Here is a 7,500-nt window from a genome sequence, read left to right on the forward strand (position 1 = left end):
TTGACCTCACCATAAGGAAGAGTAAATCACTGTCCTTTTCTATTTTTTATATAAATATAGAAAAGGACGTACACCATCAGGACTTTTTGATTCAACGTTTATGCAGTAATTTACAAATTAACTAAAGTAATTCAAAAATGATTTATAGCAACTACAGAAAACACACTCACAAACAAACATAGACACTCAAAGAGAGACTTTCGGGGCATATGCTTGAATAATCAAAAACGTCCTTAATTGTGCAAGTGGGGCAGCACTCTACCCCCACCCCACACCTGATCTCGTTTTCCACAAAATTTTAAACTAAATGAAATAGTTTCTTGCATGAAATGACTGCTCTCTCGCAGGAAAATCAGGGGTGAGGTCATGATATTATAAGGTAACTCCTTGTTCTAGACATGCATCTGCAGTCCAGTGCCCAATGGGTCCTTGTCCAGATTTCTACAGATGAGGACCATCAGGAGAGACATTTTTGTCTGCAGATAACAAGCTAATATGGTACTTATCACTGAACAGCTATCAGAGCAGGATGGCAGCACACAATGTGATAAGGACGACTCCAGGGCCTACTAGTTTAGCAAGCTGCAATGACCAGCATATTGCTTCAATCTTCCAGCTCTTCATTATGTCAGCCATTGAAAAACATTGACATGATGACCATGGAGAAGACTGTAGAGGATGGATTACATTGACCTACATGTCTACATGGGACTGGCTGGTGTGTATTTTTCTGGAGACGAGGCTACATCTAGTCTTTAAGACTTTGCTGAAGGTGGAAGGGCGACTTTTACACACCACAACGCCTCTGTAGGCGATTCAAAGTTTCTGAAGAATGATCAGATTTGACAAGAGACCTGCATGATATCCCACAGAAGTTGGAATAAGTGGGTTGAGCATCTGCCTTACCTTGTAATAAAGTGGAGCAGCAACTGGATCCATTCAGAATAAATACTGTCCATGCACTTCATTGATCATTTTATTATTTGGTACTGTACTATAATATCAATTCATGAGATAATTTTCTGTAACTGATAATAAAAAAAATCTGTTTTTATTTTTGTCTGGTAGAAGGGAGTTGTCCTTTCTGGCATTATTTGCCTAGCATATTGGCAAAGTATGGAATCAATATCTTGGTGTTATGTGATCAGCTTTGCTTGGGACATGCAAGAGCAAGAGCTCCAGGGAAGAATCTAAGGATACGTGTTGTGTTTGACATAACTGAAGGTCTGAAGGGGCACAATGATATGTGGGACAATTTTTATCCTCATACGAACTCAGCCAGCAGCTCCTAAAGAAGAGGATAGTCATGGTCAGCACAGCAGTGAAGAATTATCATGAGTGCCACACTTCACTCCACACAACAAACGGAGGATAGGTCTTCTAATGAGAGTTTCCATTGTTGTCTCTGCCCAAAAGAAGAACAAGGATGTGGTCCTTATGATCACATTGCTCAAGGATGCTGAGATGAGTGATTGTGAGCACAGAAAGCCAGCCATCATCAAACTACAACCCAAAAAGAGGAGGAGTGGACTATCTTAAAGATGACTTGAACATGCAGCTGTAAGAGGGTGACATCATCAATGAGAATGAGATCAACTCTACCTGGATGCCGAATAAGCAGAACAGAAGGGGGATGTTTCTGGATCAGGATTAGTTATAACAACACCAATATTGCAACTGCTACTACCACCACTAATATTAATAATAATAATAATAATAATAATAATAATAATAATAATAATAATAATAATAATAATAATAATAATAATAATAATAATAGTTGGATAATGGATACTGGAACTCAATGTGTTATGAGCCTTTGACGTTTTTGAAAAACTATTATGTATCAAAACTTGGTACTGGTAAGATTCTCAATCTTTTTGCCTTATTCAATGATCAGATACAATTAGGTCCATAAATATTTGGACACTGACACAAGTTTTGTTATTTTACCTGTTTACCAAAACATATTCAACTTACAGCTATATAATGAATATGAGTTTAAAGTGCAGACTTTCAGCTTTAATTTGAGGGTTTAGAAATTACAGCTCTTTAATATGTACCACCCTCTTTTTGAGGGGACCATAAATAATTTGATAATTGATTTAAAAGCTGTTTCATGGACAGGTGTGGGCAATTCCTTTGTTATTTCATCATTAATTAAACAGTCAAAATGTCTGGAGTTTATTACAGGTGAGGTCTTCGCATTTGGAAGCTGTTCCTGTGAACCTACAACATGCAATCAAAAGAACTCTCAATACAGGTGAAACAGGCCATCCTTAGGCTGCGAAAACAACAAAAATTCCACCAAAGAGCTATCAAGAACACTAAGACTGTTGTTAAATCAACTTTCTGGTACATTCTGAGGGAAAAAATGTACTGTTGAAAAACTCCTTTTCAGCATCCAGCCAAGTGAAAAACACTCTCCAGGAGGTAGGCATATCATTATCCAAGTCTACCATAAAGACAAGACCTCACGAGAGCAAATACAGAAGATTCACCTCAAGGTAAAAACCATTCATAAACCTCAAGAATAGAAAGCCTAGATTAGACTTTGCCAAAAAAACATCTAAAAAGCCAGTGCGGTTCGAGAACAGCTTTCTTTGGACAGATCTAACTCTGATCAACCATCACCAGAATGATGGGAAGAAAAAAGTGTGGACAATTCTTGGAACATCTCATGATCCAAAACATACCACATCATCTGTAAAACAAGGTGAAGGCAGTGTGATGGTTGGGCATGCATGGCTTTTAATGGCAATAGGTCAGTAGTGTTTATTGATGATGTGACAGAGGACGGGAGCAGCCGGATGAATTCCGAGGTGTCTAGGGATATACTGTCTGCTCAGATTCACCCAAATTCAGCAAAGGTCATTGGACCATGCTTCACAGTACAGATAGACAATAACCCAAAACATACTGTGAAGGCAACCCAGAAGTTTCTTAAAGCAAAGAAGTGGAATATTCTGCAATGGACGAGTCAATCACCTGATCTTAACTCTGCATTAAGATGCATTTCACTTGCTGAAGACAAAAATTAAGGCAGATAGACCCATAAACAAACAACAACTGAAGAAAGCTGCAGTAAAGGCCTGGTAAAGCATAACAAAGTAGGAAACCCAGCATTTGGTGATGTTCATGGCTTCCTGACCTCAGGCAGTCATTGCCGGCAAAGGATTCCCAACAAGGTTTTAAAAATGATCATTTTATTTTTACTATTTAGATTGTCCAATTACTTTTGAGCCCCTGAAATAAGTGGACTGTATATAAAAATGCTTGCAATTCCTTACATTTTTAAACTATATTTGTGGTTCAACCCCTTGAATTAAAGCTGAAAGTCTCCACTTCAATCACATCTTGATTGTTTTATTTCAAATCCATTGTGGTGGTGTACAGAGCCAAAATTACGAAAACTGTGTCTGTGTCCAAATATTTATGGACCTAACTGTATTTTCTGATTTAAATCACAACTTTGCCCCTCTCTGTATTTAAACAGTTTTTCTACAGCTGCTCATCAAAGATGAGCATTCAACACTGATGCTTTGAGAAGTTTGAGATATTTTGTTAAAAGCAAAAATGGTATTTACACAAATGTATATTCCTCAAACTAAGGAACTGAAAATGTAGTAACTTACTGCGGCTATTTCAGTGCTGATTATAGATGGGTATATTTTTACAGTGGGGCAGAAGGATAGTTTCACTCTGTCTGACACTTTGGTCCAAGTGGAATGGCCAGATTGCATTAAAATTTTGTTTGAATATTTAAGGTGATCATGATTTTTATTGACCCTGAAACCTTTGCCTAGAGCCACTGTGAGGTAAATATTTTGACTAATACATTAATGAATCTCTCAAAATGAATGGTTAAATTTCTTGATTTCTATCTTTGTGGGTGTTTGTGTCAGTGACTTACCCAGCAGCTAACTTAGATAAATCACTCTAAATGAGCCAAATGTAGTAACTCTCGTGCTGGCTGCTTATTAATGAAAAAAGTTACTGTGTAATGTGGATTTCCCAAAAATGCCATATTTCTATTTACTGAAAACAAGTACAAGTGGTAATGAAATAACCAACAAAAAATAGCACACATGGTATGCAAGAGAAAGAAGGAAATGCTCAAATATCTATAGAATATCAAAATACAGAATAACAAATGTTAGACTATCAGTAAATAGCTACTGTAAAGAAAATAACAGGTACATGAAATAAATGATTTAGATTAACTAAATATGGGTCTCACTCTCACTTTCAAATTGCCAGGTTCACATGTTACATCCAAACTCCAATTGACATCAGACTAAAAATGTAACCTGAGAGATGTCTGCTGCTCATGTGATCTGACCTGTTGCCAGAACAAAGAGGAGGTTTTAAAACTTAAGACGAGACAAAACATGATTTATAGAATTGATCTCAATATGTAAAATCCTTATATGTTGTCTGTCTTCTTCTTCCCAGTTTATTTCCACATACATTATTAATGGACCTTTCAGAACATTAATTGAAAAATGAATGAATAGATGAATTAATTAATTAATAAACATTTTATTGATCCCTACAAGGTAAATTCACTTGTTAGAGCAGCTCAAAATTACAAGAAAAAGTAAGATAAATAAGATAATAAGATAAAAGATTATTAAAAACTAAGTATATGCATACACTATACACACCTGTCACATATGACCTGCAGTGGTAATAATCACACAGTGTGTAGCACTGTACTGACATTTTGCATTGGAAATTGGATAATAGCACAAAAGAGAAAAAAACACAACTAATTATACAAGGTTAAAACAAAGATAAATATGATGATAATTATAATTATACATGTATAAGATACTGTGTATATATATTGCGAGTGATACATTGTGCTAAGTAGCAGTGATGTTATAAGTAGTGGGTGATGGTGAGAGAGACCGCTCAACAGTCTGACTGCCGTTTGTAAAAAGGACCTGTAGTAGTGCTCCGTCTTACACTGTGGGTGTAGCAGTCTGTTGCTGAAGGAGCTGCTTAAAGACTCTGCAGTCTCATGCAGGGGACGAGAGGTGTCCAAGATTTACGACAGCTTGGCTAACATCCTCCTCTCACTCACTATGGAATCTAGAGGACAGTCCAGGACAGAGCTTGACATCTTATTCAGAAGAGTTTGACCAGCGTACAGTGACACTCGTATCTGGCTGCCACTTAGAAATATGAAAGGTTATTCTCTCTACATTGTGGCTCTGCCAAAATGTAAGTACTTACCATTGTGCTATTTGGACTTCATATTTAACATCATCATTTTCTATTTTCTGAAGCAGTTTTTAAATAAAAAATAATAGATTTGAGTCATCAAGAAGCAGACATTCAGACATTGTAACTGATCATTTTTTACCATTTGATTTTACATTTGTATGACAGAATGTGTGCACATGTTGCTGTGTGAATTGAGAAGTGAGAAAGGGGCTGTGAACTACACATCGTAGACTCTCAAATTTCCATAAAATTCAATGAAATTAAAAATACTTAATAACACAGTAAAACAATATTCATAGTTTCATGAATGAATTAAGTTTTTTTGTCAGAAGAATATATTATGACAATCAAGAAAATATAAAATAAATTTGATCTCCCTCTTACAAAGATATCAATCACAAAATTGACTTGCAGTATTATCTGACAGAATTGCCTTCACTATCTATATTGGCAGTGTATTGCAACACTGTCCCATTGTGTAATACCCTCTGATTTTCATCCATACAACTTAAGTCCAGAAACCAAGGTCTTGCAACATAAAATGTGTGTATATTAGAGGCAACGGAAGTGGCTAATCAGTGTTACTGTGGTCTGCCTTCCCTGGTGATTAGAATTTCATTAGCAAGCCCTTGGAGTGGGGTATGTGTCAGTGTATGTGTCTATCCAGCAAAAACCTAATTTTTAAAAAATCCAATCAATGTTACGTATTTTATTCATTAAGCTGCAACCTCATGAAGATATACATTTGATTTATTATTATTAGTTAAAAAAGTGTTTTATGTCAATGAAATCTGAGTTTTCTTACCATTTCTATACATTTCTATAAATTATCAATAAATGCTAATGTGAAAAATAATATAATTTGATTTTTTTGCATGTTGATGGATGCAATTGTCATAAACAATTGCATCCATCAAAACAATTTTTTTTTTCATTGGCCTATCTTATGTGCTCATCTTTGCCTTGACCTTGACCTGGCATACACGTCTATTCTTGTCTGGGACTGCCTGAACAACCCTTTCCATGACCAAGGAGTTGTGAGGTAGTCTTTTCCCAAAGTCCACTGTCAGCTACTTAGTCTTTCTGACATTCATGAGTAGGTTGTTCTCCTGGCACCAAAGGGTCAGGTTCTCTTCTTCCTTCAGGTAGGCCTTTTTGCTCTTATCAGTGATCAGGCCCACCATATGTGAATCGTCAGCAAACTTGATGATGATGTTGGAATTGAAAGTGGTTACACAGGAGTGTGTACAGGGGGTGTAGCAGGGGGCTCAAAACACAGCCCTTGGGTGCTCCAGTATCAAGGATGAAGGTAGAAGAGGTGTGTCCACCTACCCTCACCACCTGGGGTCTTCCTGTCAAGAAGTCAAGGATCCACATGCACAGTGAGGTGTTTAATTGCGGCTCTTTGAGCTTTGTAACAAGCCTAGGATCTGTGATTTCTGTGAACAGGAATGTCACACAACTCCCTGTCTTGTCAGGGTGAGATAGGATGGTGTGAAGGATGTGTGCTATGGCGTCTTCTGCTGATCGGCTGGGATGGTGGGCAAACTGTAGTGGGTCCAGTGTGCTGGGTAGTGAGGAGCAGATGTAATCCTTGACCAGCTGTTTGAAGCACTTTATTACAACAGAGATGAATGCCACTGGGCAGTAGTCATTCAGGCAGGCTGGTCTTGTTTTCTGTGGCACAGGAGTGATGGTGGACTACTTGAAGCATGTGGGTATGACAGACTGCATGGATGTTATTTCTAAACGCAGATAGGGATTCTGCTCTCAAACTGTTTTTGAATGGCATGTAGCAGTGATCCAGAGTGTGTCTTCTCCTTGTGGAGCAGTCAGTATGTTGGTGGAAGTCAGGCATAACTTTCTTAAGGTTAGCCTGATTGAAGTCTCCCCTACAATGAGAGCAGCATCAGGATTACCGATCTGTGAGCAGTCTTTGCAAAGATCCGACAGGCTGCCTCTGTATTCTCCTGTGGTGGGATGTAGACCATTGTGATGATGTCCAATGTAAATTTCCTTTGTAGTCAGTGCGGTCTACATTTAATTGACAATAACTCCCTCCGTCTGGAGGAGAGTTTACAAAGTGGCAAATTGACCATTTCCCCCTCGTGATGAGTGAGTCGTCATATGTTATTGTTATCAAATATTGTTCATTATTATTTAGGGTAATACTATTGTGACCTATTTCAGGTCATATTGATCACATTATTGATTCGGGCAAAAATGTAATTTGAATGCATCCTAATGTTACGTAGGAGATATGTACAT

Source organism: Scomber scombrus, chromosome 2 (assembly GCF_963691925.1).
Source record: "Scomber scombrus chromosome 2, fScoSco1.1, whole genome shotgun sequence".
NCBI lineage: Eukaryota > Metazoa > Chordata > Actinopteri > Scombriformes > Scombridae > Scomber > Scomber scombrus.